General features: G+C 47.5%; 1 long non-coding RNA gene across 3 annotated transcripts in view; it reads left to right on the forward strand.

The window, feature by feature from the left end:
* The window catches only part of LOC144168995 (uncharacterized), a 101,915-nt gene extending 94,853 nt beyond the window's left edge, over positions 1-7,062 (forward strand). For all 3 annotated transcript variants that reach the window (XR_013322327.1, XR_013322328.1, XR_013322326.1), the window contains exon 3: positions 500-7,062. This is a non-coding gene — a long non-coding RNA (uncharacterized LOC144168995). The remainder of the gene's footprint in view (positions 1-499) is intronic.
* The last annotated feature ends 5,752 nt before the right edge of the window (positions 7,063-12,814 follow it).

Below are 12,814 nucleotides of genomic sequence, written 5' to 3' on the forward strand. Positions count from 1 at the left end.
TCCAGCCATTTTGATGTAAACATGCTATGCAGGACCAGCTTGAGAGATCTGGGTCATTTGTTTTCTTTCTGATAGCACTTCACTGTAATTCATGCAGATTTTTTTGGCAGTTGGTTTCTATGCTTATTTATACCATGTCCGCTCCGCTGACATGCATGCTTCCTATTTGTTTTAAGGAACTTGAACAACAATGGATGCCTGGGTGCCAGCTCTAAAGTGCCCAAATTTTTCATATGTAGTGCAAGCTCTTGAGCCTGCTGTCTGTGGTTAAATGTTCAATTACAACCAACAGGCAACAACAAAACGAACTTGCAAAGTGTGGAGCAGCCACTTTAATGGACCATGCAGCGTGCACCAGTGGCACCACTTACCCATGCAGTCTCTCTTATTAGGCATGGTTAGTAAACGAACAGGCTGGGAAAGCAAATGCTATGTTGCAGTTGCTGTTTTTTTATATTTACGGGTTTATATCTTACTCGAAGATTGCATTTTGTTCCAGGAATTCTTTTTGAGAGCGACCTGGACAGCAAGCTAAAGCGCTGTGTGGGCGAACATCACTACGTCATCTACGGCGATCCTGCATATCCACTATGGCATATCATCATGAAGCCACACAGAGGCTCTTATCTGACTCGAGAACAGCAGAATTTCAACTCTGCCATGAGCACTGTAAGGCAGGCGGTGGAGTGGGGATTTGGGAAGGTGGTGTCAGAGTTTGCCTTTCTTGACTTCGAGAAGAACCAGAAGTTGCTTTTGCAGGCTGTTGCGGAAAATGTACCGAGTGGCAGTCATTTTAATTAACTGCCATGCTTGCATGTATGGCAATCAAATCTCGGCCTACTTTGGCACGGAGCCAGCTTGCCTGTACGACTATCTGCAACAAGCTAGTGCCTAAGTCCTGAGTGGTGTAGTAGCTAACCTCGTGAGTGGTTCTGTACCTGCTGGAATGGTAACCTACTCGGATGGAAAGGAAGCAAGGTTTCTTTCAAACAAACACAGAAACGTTTCTCGTTTCAGTTTTTCTTTACTTCCGCCAGCACCGTTTTCAGTACATAAAAAAAGCAGCCTGGTTGGCAGCATTGTGGCATCGCTGCTCCTCCCGGTTGCGGTGGTCTTCTTCACATGCCTTGAACTCCTCAAAGCGTATGGCAGCCTCCTGCTGGACGCGCTCCCTCTCTAGGGTAAGCTGGTTGTTTTCAAGCTCCAACCTCTTCACTTCTATGGCGTTCTCTGTCACGCAACAACTCTTCGTGGCGCCACCTTTTTTCCAAGTGTGGTCAGCGCTGAGGCGTGGCTCCCTCCTTTCTGTAAAATGAGATTGATACAAGGCAAGTGTTAGCAAAATGCAGCAGCCAGACCAAACTTGTTGCTTACTTCGTGCAAAATGCCACCTTGGGGGCTCTAATGGTGCGTCAACTGCCGCTAAATTTGGAGTGGCCGGTGGCACGATTTCTGGCTCATCGCACTGCAGCGATGAGCAGTCGTTGCTTGCGCCAGGGGCGTCAAACTCCAGGTGCAAGGGTGGAGAGCTCCCACCTCCAAGAATTCTGTACAGGATGTCTTGGGCTGTTTCTGAATGGGTTGCAAGCACCACAAATGTAATGTAATAAGATGTATTTAGGTAAGATTTAGTTTCTGCTCCAAGCTACAACAATAATTCTGATGGCCTGCTATGATACTAATTTGCGTGCAGGCTAACTCGCATGTGAGATCAAGTAAATACTAGCAGTAAAAAAAACTAAAGCCCAGGTGCAAACACATGGAAATGAACGGGCCCGGTGAGAATGTGCCGGTGTAAACCAAAAAAAAACTGCTTATGCGCCGGTACATCAGTGCACACTTCGAGCTCCAGGGCGTGTTCCGCTGCTGCCTCATCTCTGGCTGCTGCCGAGCTGTCTCTCTTGGCAGCCAGCACAGACGTGCGCCTCCTATCCCGTATGGGATAGTTCGCCTCTTGCGCCAGCTCCGGCAGAAGTTGTTCCTTCTCTGTGTGTCCCTCTTCGGTGCCAAACCTGCGATATCAATTTTTGAACGTCAGTGCAAGTAGGTTGCGGTGCAGCAACCAGACAATTAAGGCTATCGCGAGGCTAAATCCATTGATTTACCTTGTAGCATTCATAAACGTGTTTCGAGCACGGTGCAGAAACCCACATGTCATGCCGATTCTTTGCAGCCTTGTATTTATTGATTTCACTCCTAGGACTCGTCAGAAAAAACGAGGTAAATCACACCTGGGAGATCGCGCGTCACGCAGCAATGGCCCGGCGTGGAAACCCTTGTGGTTTGAGCGCGGTTCATAAACCCACATGGGCCAATAACATGCCATGCTGACTCTGTCAGCCCTTGTCTGTCGCTGTGTCGTCGCGGTCTTTGGTAGGTTTTAAACCGGCATATCAACTAGCGGAGCCGTTTTTGAACAGATAAGTCAGAGGACGGAGTGATTTATATAATGTCTTATACAAGACTTTCTTCGAACTCCGAAGTGCGGCTAGTCGTACAAACTGTGGCGCATCGAGGAGGACGTACGTAGGCCTACGCTGGCCAATGTAGAAAACGGCCGTCAATATAAAGAAATTCAATGCAATCAACATAACTAATTCCATCAAAACGGATACTCGCTTTTGCAAATTCGTGTGGTCATCTCTTATACTGTGCCAGCAGTAAATCAAAATGGTCGCGCACAGCGCGCAGGGAAAACGCTTTTCCTGTTGCTCTCGCTTCATTTTCCTTGACAGTTGTCCACTGAGACAGATCCTTGATGGCGTTGGCAGCCCGAAATTCCATCAGTAAATCGAGTCCACCCTGAAAGGAAAACCGCAGCCGTGCACCGTTTGTCTTTGCGGGCTTGCGCATCCTGTCTCCCGCACATGCTGCCATCGTGTTGTGTACTTCTGTACCAGCGGAACCAGTACTTGTCAGTTGCTGTGGTGGCCGCATGGGGGCATTCTGTTGCGGCTGAGATAGGCTAGATCTTCCATGCCGTCACCCCAATTCAAAGAGGAGGAATTTAATCATCATCATCATCGACCATCATCTCGCATTCTCGCTCCGCCTCGACCGCCACGGGAACAAGAGCCGCCCCACTAGGCGCTTTGCGCCACTTTATCCCGCACGCAGATTCGAAAACAGCGTGCGCATGCTACGCGCAAAGGCACATTTGCGGGCGGCGCACGCGAAGTGGTGTCCCGCTAACGCTATGGGCACGCTAAAGTGGTGCTTTCCGCTATACTAAAACTCTAATGGCTTGCATGTGCAGGCAGTAAACGCTGCATCTCGGCGAATAAAAATATGCGCTCAAGCAGTTGAATCACACATGCACAGCGCGAACTTCTGGCATTACGAAGCGACAAAGCCGCGTCGTCTGCTGAGACAGCACCTCTCGCACCGTAGTCAGCTGAGACAGCACCCTCTCGGCAAGCAGCGCCCTCTGCCGCCATGCGATGGGCTTCCATAGCAAACGGCGCCGCCCTCTCCCATAGCGCGGCGCTGGCGCTCATCACACCAACCAGCGTATTCCAGGCACATATAGCTTTACTTCCACAAAAACCAGTTGGCTGCAGATGACATCTTTCAACATTCGTGTCCTTGCGGTGAAAACTTTCAACTTTGGCATAAAAAAATCTTCCCGGGTTTCAGTTTTCAAAATATGCTCACATAAACACGTGAAACACATGTTTTGGTGGAAGATTTTGCAGATATTCTTTTAATAACGGCGACTTGCTTGCAACTGCTTTGGAATGTTGTTTGGAAGGCGCTTCACAGTACTGCTTGCTTTGTGCAAGCAGCTTGGTTTTTAAAAGAAAAGTTGCGTGTTCACATTTTACTGCCTTGACAAAACCAAATGATCTGTATTGAAGCCCCAAGTCAGCTTCAAATGCCCCCTGGCATAAGAAATCCGAAAACCATAATCGGTTAGCAAGGATTTGGGGATCGGATTCTGTTTTTGTGCACTTATGGCAATTTTTTTCTGGACTGGATTTCTAGACATATACTAAATTTTTGTCTCCCCTTAAGGACATGAAACAGGGTAGTCGATTTTAAAGCAGCGGTTTCTATCCCTTCCTAATGGCGACCGTGCCGGCACAGAATTCCGCTGAATGAAAGGCAACTTGACAGAGTGGGTTTTACAAAGCGATGATGATAAGCGAAGGAACATCAAGCGCCTCAAGAAAAAAACCCTTCCACTGGTCGGTATCGAACCCGGCATGTCAAGCCGACTACCTATCCTACTGCGCCATTGCAATTTTTTTTCTTTGTTGCCTACTGCCACAAGACCACTACAGGATCAGCCCAAAGGGCTGAAAAAGAAGGGAACATACATAAAACCGCCACACTTTTAGCTGGCGGTTACGTTTTTGTGAACTTTTAAAACAGTAAGTTCATTCATAACCGATATCACTTCGTCTTCGTATTCCAGCTTCAAAAACACTTCGCGGAGCTTACACTTGTGTTCAACAACATGGTTTCCCACAGACTTTGCATTGACATCTGCATTCTGTACCTCCATTCTACTCTTCCGTATGCTGTGTAGACCCAAAACAAAAAACAAGTCGTATTGTAGCACATCTGGTTTGACATCTAGAAAACGAATTCCACGTGGGGCAAGGGGGACGTCTTTTTCACGGTGCGTTGCAAGACATCCCAAAAGAACAGAGTTCCAACATTCAATAAAGACATGTTCGACACTTTCCGGTTTTTTACATAGTGTTCAGTCGACACCCCATGGCAAAAAAACCTTTTTTTACCATCCACGTTTTTACCGGTAGCGTATTAGTCTGTAATTTGAAGAACGTTTTAACAGGTCCTTGCACTAGCATTCTTTTCACACTCCGTAGAACATCATGCCCGGATCCACCACTATACAAGGAATGGTACCTCGGTTCTGGGAATAGACAATCGATGAGGTCACTCAACAATTTTTTACAGTTTACAGTAGACAAAAATTCTCTCGAAAAACTTGCCGTTAGAAAACGACAGGAGAAAACAACTTCTCTGAAAAAGAGACTAACAGAGTAACGTGTAGCGTCCGCTGACGTCACTACAGTGTAGGGCAAAGCACTCGCAACCGTGAGCTGTAAGACGGTGCGGATAAACGGGTCCACCCGCCTGATCCCGCAAAAACATAAAACGGGAAACAGTTGTCTTACAAAAAGGTGCGAGAGCGACAAGCCTCCCCTCCGAACTTTTCTGAATAAGGTTTCGGGCCTGTCCTTTCAAATTCGACTACCAAACAAAGATTGCAAATATGCGGTGAAACTTCTGCACATTCAGTTGAGAACAAGAGAGGGCCTGCATGACATACCAGATTTTAGAGACAAGGAAAACATTAGAAACTGTTGCTCAAGAAAAGATGTCAGACCCTGCCCCTCCCACTTTCCCCTTTGCGCGCGATTTCATGTGCTCTGTCATTCCAGTATTTCGTGCTGTCTCAATATTGGTCAAAGGGGATCCCCAGATACTTACTTGGCTGCGTTGGCCAGGTGACGTTTTCAAAAACATTCGGCGCATTTAACCATTCACCGTGCCACAGTCCAGTACATTTTCCTAAGTTAACGGAACTACAAGTCATATTAAAAAACTCTTGGGTGATCCCTTACAAAAATGGTTGTGAGCTTCATAAGAAATTTTGTTGAATTCACTCAACAAACATTGTTGAGTATCCAAAGAATTTATGTTGTGATTCTGTTGAGGATTTGTTGAGTTTTGCAGGAAAAGTGGTCACCGTGGTTTCATTGATTTTCCGTTGAATTTCTTACGTCGAATTCCCATTGAGTTTCTGTTGTCTTTCAGTTGAGTCTCAACTGAATTTCGTATTGATAATTCGTCGAGGTTTTTATGAGTGCCCAATGTGCTTTTGTTGATATTTTATTGAGATTTTTACGAGTCCCTCATGTGTTTCTGTTGGTATTTTGTTGAGTTTTACACGAGTGGTCAATGTGTTTCTGTTGGAATTCGTCGAGACTTTTACGAGTGCCCAATGTGTTTCTGCTGCGATTTCTTTCAAGGGTTTTTGCGATCATTGTAGGTTAAACAAGAATCTACATTTTATCGCGCCACCAGTACACAAGTTTATGGTGTGGCAGTAGTGCATGTGATGTGACTAAAAATTCTGCTTCATGCAGACATGCAAAAAAGAAAAACAAAGTGTTCAGTGTGCACTTCTTTTTACTTTATTTCCATATTGAGCAGTCATGACAAGCTATTTTTTAGATAACCGGCGCTCACAATTGGAAACTTCTGGCCGGTGTGGCCTGCAAAAGTTAAAATGAATTTATGATTTATTAGAGTTTTCCATCCAAACATGTAGCCATGGGCTAAAGTTGTATGCAATTATGGGGCCTCTGGAAGTTGCTCCCATCAAAGCGGCAGGCATGATACCTTACATAATACACGCCCACAAAGATTGACAGGAGGACCATCACCTGAGCTATCTGGAAAATTGTGTATATAAAAATTGCAAAGCTCAAGTGTGCTTTCGTGAAGGTGCCCAGCTCAATAGTGTGCATATATGCTTGCCCATCCTTTGCGATTCTCTTAGCCTCTAAAAGCCCATTCACATGACCAGTTCTAGGCACCACCCTTCTCCGTGCTTAGTGCACAGACAGTTCAGGAGGGAAAAGATGGTAATGATGAGTTGGGTTCAATGGCGCAATGTTTTATATTGGAAAACAGTGCCGAAAATAGTTATTTACTGTCTGTGGTGGGACGGAACAAACTAAAACCTGCCAGTAAAAAAAATAATTACACGTCATCTTTCCTCACGCGGGTTCTGGCCGAACCAGCGGGATCACAACCGGTTATAATGCAAGGAAGGGCGTGTTTATGCACAGCAGCTTGTCACGGCAGCTCATTAAGAGTCGCCTCATTCCCTCTCGGCTATCATCTGGTAGTTCTGTACATGTGGACGGCCACCAGTTTGGATCATCCAGTGACGTTTTATGTCATATCTGTCCATCGCTGCTGGCCCCTTTTTCTGACATGCCATTCCCGCCTTAGCATCACGTAGAGGAATTCAAACAAATAATCCATTAAGATTATACTCAAATCAACTCTCTGGCGCTCTTTGCCCTCGTCGGCCTTGCGCCAATAAGCACCAATCATCATCATCTACTCAAATCAACATCTTGCATGACATACTCAGAATTTGTGGTTTCCCCAGTGCTTGTAGTCAATACTTCCCATTCAGTAACAATTGCTTTTTTTCTAAAAAATAAAAACCTGTTCAGAACGTTCTCAAAATTAGTAATTGCCCCTCCAGGACCTGGTCCTGGAGGGGGCAGGATTAGTAAGAGCCCCCTCCAGGACCTTGTCCTCCCGCAAGGGGGTCCTCGAGAGAAGAGTGAGGCCCACCCCGTGCGGACTCCTGTGGGGCGCTCCCCTCCCCCGTGTGCGGGCGCGAGGGCCCAGGCACACTCTCCCAGTCCTCCTCATCCTCATCAGATGAATTACCCCTGGATGTGCAGGCGCCGCCAAGCCGAACTTTTCCAATTTGGGTGGGGCTCATAGACTATGTACCCCTGAGTTGCAACTCTGTCGCCAGGGGTCTCTCCAGAAGCGTTTGACGCCCCTGAGCCGTTCCTGCGTAGTCCAGAGCCCTCAGTCTGTGGCGGAGCCGGAGGTGCAACACGACTGACCACTTTCGGGCGGGCTCCAAGGCGTGCCACGGCGGCGTCCACCTGGCTCGTGGGGGAGGGGGCCGGCCGGCCAGTCGGGACGACGGGAGCGTCTGGTGGGGCGAGAGGAAGGCCTGCAGATTGGGGGGTTTCGCCACCTCCTGCGTACAGCAGACTGAGCGATCAGCATCCGACGTGGACCTGCGCGAGGAGTCCAGGAGGACACTACCCTGCACCTTCTTAAGGACGCGGCGGTACGTCGCGCTTTTAAATGCGTTTTGGACGGCCAGGACAGTTCGAGAAGGAAAATGAGCCTGCAGGGCCTTCGCGGGCACCCGCGGGCCCACCCTCAGCCGCAGGCATGCAAGTTCCTCAAGATCCTTCTCCTCCCAACCCGCAGCTAGTGTACCCGTGTGGCGGTTATGGACGCACCCGGAGAGTGCCGCTGCGATGCAAGGTCCCCAGCGCAGGAGTTTCTATCCCCAACCCTGGGTGTAGACGGCCCATGGTTGGAGCACGCCTCCGCCTTTGCAAGAGCGGATTCCACCACCCTCCTCGAACACCTCGTAAAGTGTGAAGAGACAGAGCTGACCGTGTAAACGGCAGCTAAGATTAAATTAACCCTAACACATGAAAAAATTACTTAGAGAGATGGGAAAGCAATGTCAGCCTCGGGCTCACGTTACAGTCGTAGGCGGGCGGGGGGGCCTCGGCGGTGCTCCTAGTGACTACCCTCCATGGCACAGTGTCCAAAAGGCTCGAGCACAGGCCAGGCATCACTTTTATACCACTTCAAGCCACAAACACTCAGGCGCCACCGTGCCAACACGTGGCGCAACAGAAGGGGGCGGAACCAGAAACAAAACGTGGCAAGAGAGAGCGGAAGAGGGAAAGGGAAAGAAAACTACGAAAAGAACAAGAAAAAAAAATTGGAGTTTAAAAGACCAGGGTAAAAACAAAAAAAAATGTGGCTAGGAAAGTTCGGGGCCAGGGATTGACCCCCGGACTTTTACGACGTGAAACCGTCAACCCAGCCACTGGGCTACCCCGAAGCCCCGCGGGTACGGGTTTAACGGCGGTAGAGACAGACCCAAAGTGTAGCCAATTGCACAATACAGTTTAAGGAAACGCAAACCGCGCGCGGGTGCGGTTTCAATAGCGCTCGTGGGGCTAACATTTAGATAAGCGTTTTATCTACTGCTATTTATCCTGCGTTGGATGCACAGATGTCTTATCCCACGTACGCGCCAACTCGCGCTCGTGGCATGTAAACCGCCACCGTCGCTCTGTGTTACCCCAACCCACGGCAGACAGCGTGTTGCACCAGTTTCCTAAAAAATACGGGTTGGGTTCCCCGACAAGTATAGACGCAAAGCAAAGGATTATGTACGGCCAATCTAAACAAAATTTCAGAAATTTTAAGAATTGTTTGTTCGTTGTGCTTCCTACGCTGCTTCTGTTAATCTTGAGGATTGTAATTGCAGTCACGTGGGTGCTTTTCTCATTGTATTCTTGATTCTGTTTTTTTTTTCTGTTTTTTATTTTTGAATCAATAAACATGAGTTGAGTGCGCCGAATGTAGTTGTTTTAAACTTAGTTAATTTCTGCCTTTACTTATATTTTTAGATTTTCTTATACAGATAACATATATACATTCACGCTGTTATACGAGAAATATGTTAACTTCGGTAATTATGCCCTTTTATTTGAATGCAAAGTGTTTAGCTTTTGGTGCGTTTTAAGAATTTTTCCTGTTTGGTTTATATTCCCCGGTTTCTTTATAGAACTTTTGTTTTCAGTTTTCTTGTGATTGTGGTAAATTATGTAGACTTTTTAACACATCAGGTGCGCTTTTATTGTTTTTAAGTTCGCCTTTTTAATTTCATTCGGCAAATGATCTACACTACGACTAATCGGTTAACTTCGATCTCCAATTATATATTATGGTGCAAATGCCAGGCATTACAAAGTTTGTGTTGGGGTACCTGGCAAAAAATGTGACACTTTGAAATTTATATTCAATCATTTTCGCTTATCTTCAGCCTGTATTCATTTGAATCACACCACTTTCCAGGCCTGTATGGAACGCCCTGCATCGGTCTAAATCCCTTCGTTGATGCCGAAGACGTGGTTGCTGGCGTCTAGGTTTTGTTTAGCGGGTTACGTTCCTGTATTTTTTAGTATTTCTCAGGGCTTCCGTTTTATTGCAAACCGCAGAACTGTTCACGCACAGCCGGCATCGCGCCGTCATGCTGGGCCTGGTTATCAGTTACGCAGGCTGGCGCAGCACGGAACCAGCAAAAGATGCGGCGCGGTGCGACATGAGGCGTCACTGGTTCAAATTCAGTAACTCCACCATATCAGTGCATGGGGCCTGTATGATCAGTAGTGAAGAATCGGTGATCTCTCGGCGAACAGAAGGCCCTTTGACCGTGCCTGCCTCTGCCTACGCACCGACGTCTTGATGCTATCGGAGACGTTTCGTTTACTAATTTGGTACACACCGAAATTGGCGCGACATAGCGTACAATTATGTTTTTTAGGAATTATAAGCGTGATGTGAAGAAAAAAAGGTGCAGGGGTGAATAGATATAAACTGCGTATTTGAATTGACGATAACGTGAGAGAACCACAAAAACAACAAAAAAGTAGCTACACGTGATGGCCGTGCGAATCGAAGTCTTCTGTCCAAAACTTTTTTCTTGGAATGGTTCAGTGCTAGCTTCGCATTGTTCACGTGTATCACCTACGCTTTTTATAAGCAGGACGCACTCTACTAAATATAGTTCATTCGAAGACCTGATGAGGATTCCACGCTCTTTTTTGCGGAAAGAGTCGGTGCTATGGCAGGACACCTCTGGAACTGCGGAGACTGAGAACAGATAAAGTTTCACGATTCTTTTTTCTCAAGCGCTTTTTGTGAACACCCTTCACGGTAGCGTTCGTGTCGGTTTTATCTTGCACGTAGTTTCCAAAAAGTGGCTTGATGAGCTTTTGTGCAAAGAGCTCCAGCAGAACCTTGAGGTGGTCAGATTCGGCGTTCCAGCAGCGCAATACGGCAGGCTCATGAGCTCTGATACCGACCTCTTCACGCATACTTCAAGAGGCTTCGTTACTGACCGTCGTTGCGAGGGTACGCAGTCAGCAAACCTGCGCAGGCCTACACGAACTTTGAGAAGTCCGTGCATTGGGTAGTAAAGGCTGCCGCGATATTTGGAGCACTGATATTTGGTACAAAAGCATTGCGACGCACTGAGCCCAGGCAAAGTGCTCGCTTGATGCGCGAACCTCCAGCAATGCCAGGTGCCACGCGTCACCCTGGTGGAAAGAATCTATCCTGGATACAGCCGGATCAGGAATAAAAGACTTTCTTATAGGTGAAGGTATGGGGGAGGTACGCAAAATATATTATAGAAGTTGCGGAAAAGCGTACGAGAACCTCTAAATGTTCATTCAGTCCTTACACTACAATAATGTCCTCACGCTCTATCTCTATTTGTTCTTAAAGGCTATTTTCGTACCACAATTTTCTTTCCTTTGCTGCAGTCGGATCGTTGCCGCAGTCGGGTGTCCAGTGTCGATGATGTAGCATTCGTGAACGGACGGGAAGGTGGTGACGGGGGCAGCGGGGCGATGCTGCTTGGTGCGTGGGTGCCCGTGCGTGTCGGTGCTGAGTCCAGCGTGGCGAAGTCCAGGAGCACTGTTGTCGGCTGCTCGAAGCGGCCATTGGAGCAGAGCTGCTGGTGCCTTCGGCGTTGTCAAAGCGCGGGTTCCGACTCATTTGGACGCCTCTCACCCGGATCTCTCTTTCCACATTCTCCTCGTCGTTTTCTCCTGTTTCCCTTCCCTTTCCCCTCCAGCTTCCACAAATTTCTTGCTTCCTCCCTTGTTCTTTTTCGTGCTCTAACTGTTCTTTGCACCACGGTTGCTGACACCAGGATAGCAACGTCGGGGTTCGAGAGAACTGGCCTGTCTGACAGCATTAGACATAAGGTCAGTAGTGCGTGCTCGTACGGCGCGCCTGCTGCATTGGGAGAAGCTGCGTTGACGTGAATGTCGCCAAACTTTGTACATTGCTGCCACTGGAAGCGGCTGTGATTTGTTTTGAGAATTTTTTTCGAAACCGCATGTCTTGTTCCTCTCCTCCAAGGCATCGTGCCATGCTGCACTGCGCCTCAAGAAGAGGAACCTGGCTTCTACAGGGTCTCTCGATATCTTGCTAGTGCGAATCAATCTAAATTCTTTCTCCGCCAGCAGGTGTCGTATGCAGGCAACATTTGGTTGTGTTTTGAAGAGTAAGGCGTGCCACCTTACCTTGCTGAAAACGTTTTCAGCTTTACTTGCATCAGTCAGATCCTCAACACAAGCGACGAAAGCGTGTTCGAGACAATCGGGCCATCCGTCATCTACATCATTGAATGGACGGCAATCAATTTTGTTGCATGAACATACTGTTGGCAATTGCTTACGTCCATTATAGCAAACCATCTTTGCATCACTTCTAGGAAGTGGGTCGGACGACCGTCCGATGGGAATTCAACATCTGAAATGTATCCTGCCCTCTATGAAATATTTCAAGGGTGCAGCTACTGCGGCTAATAGCAACTGCAGGGCCAGTTTAACGCTCACCTCCTCAATAGTATAAAGGTAGATATGCTTTCTTATGAGGAATCTGATTGGCTTTACTGTTCAGGTCTTCTGCATCTTGTGAATCTTTTTAGGTACGCTGGGGATTTCTTTTTCTCCACCGGTGTCGTTTCCCAGGAACTGGGCTCTAACATCGTTCATTATGCGGCTCTGGTCAAAATTAAAAAAATGTTCTTCGTGGCATCCGCCGGGTTCGGAGAGCAAATGTGCAGCGCTACATCACACAGAACTTCCATGGCTGTCACGGTAATGTTGTGATTCTCCGTTACAACACGGGCCACATCGAAGCCGATCTTCGACGTTTTCTGTATCACGAGGTGTTAGACTTCTGATAACTGCTTCCCTGAGCACCCCTTGTGAAAAAATAACCTACATAAATTTTGTATCCACGCTGAAGGCCGCATAGGAAAAAGCACAGGATAGAGTTCGCCAGGCACTTATTCTGAGAGCTTTCGACAAGGTTTTGGAGCTCAGCTGCCTTATCGACGTCGCCAACGAATGCGTTTGGTTGTTTGTCACTGCAATTTCCGGCGTATTCTTATTTCATCTATGAT

This window comes from Haemaphysalis longicornis, unplaced genomic scaffold, assembly GCF_048455015.1.
Source record: "Haemaphysalis longicornis isolate Haplotype H1 unplaced genomic scaffold, Haemaphysalis longicornis Haplotype H1 scaffold_2, whole genome shotgun sequence".
In the NCBI taxonomy this organism is placed as follows: domain Eukaryota; kingdom Metazoa; phylum Arthropoda; class Arachnida; order Ixodida; family Ixodidae; genus Haemaphysalis; species Haemaphysalis longicornis.